We start from the raw sequence: 1,057 nt of genomic DNA, 5'->3' as shown, positions 1-1,057 counted from the left end.
GGAGTTTCTTTCTGCGCGCGGGCGTGTCGGGGCGGGGCGGGCTTTCACGAGCGCGTGCACTGTCTGCTTCCTTCTTTTCTTAAACAAGAAACACATCATCATCTATAGCTAGAGATCTCTAGGCTACATCAAACAGTTGCAGACCACCCATCATTTCAGGTGTGAAGAGAACATTCAGGTGTTTAGTTGCTTAGGAGTTACCCTGGGTTCCTTTGTGACCTCACAGACTGTTAGACGTCTTGCTCTTGGAGTGAGCTTTGTTGGTCTCCACTCCTGGGGATTTTCCTCCATTTCTGTCTGACTGTGGATTGGTGGAGTCCAAACTCTTTAGAGATGGTTTTCCAGCCTGATGAGCATCAACAATTCTTCTTCTTCTTCTCCACCCCCCGAGGTCCTCAGAAATCTCCATTGTGTACCACTTCCACAAACATGTGTTGTGAAGATCAGACTTTGAGAGATCCATAACAGGGCGCTCACTCACACCGGATTGCCATCCTATTGACGATTGAATCTAATCTCACCTTCAAATTAACTGCTAATCCGAGAGGTTCACATACTTTTGTCACTCACAGATGTGGACCATTTGGATCATTTTCCTCAATAAATAAATGACCGAGTGTAATCATTTTTGTCTCATTTGTTTAATCGGGTTCTCGTTGTCTACTTTTAGGACTTGTGTGAAAATGTTTTAGGTCGTATTTACGCAGAAATCTAGAAATTTCTAAAAGGGTTCACAAACTTTCAAACACCCCTGTATAGATCTCTCTCATGGAAACTTTAGGCGTACAAGTCTCGATGCTTACAAATTGTTCTCAGGAATGTTCAATAGGCTACATAATGTTTTCACAATTACAACACAGAAGACACTGTGGCGCTGAAAGCCAAATTTAACTAGCAAAACATGTCCATTATAGGCACCTCCCCAGTAAGAATGACCGATCTATCTAGCGTCATGGGTTCTTGATGAAGATTTAGTCCTATACATTTCTCAAAGCAATAAAAATGAACATTGGTCAATTTGTAGAACTCGATAAGTAAAGCAATAGGTTAACCAGGA

This window comes from Ictalurus furcatus, chromosome 15, assembly GCF_023375685.1.
Source record: "Ictalurus furcatus strain D&B chromosome 15, Billie_1.0, whole genome shotgun sequence".
NCBI classification, from domain to species: domain Eukaryota; kingdom Metazoa; phylum Chordata; class Actinopteri; order Siluriformes; family Ictaluridae; genus Ictalurus; species Ictalurus furcatus.
The sequence above is the reverse complement of the archived record's forward strand: the minus strand, read 5'-3'. Positions refer to the sequence as shown.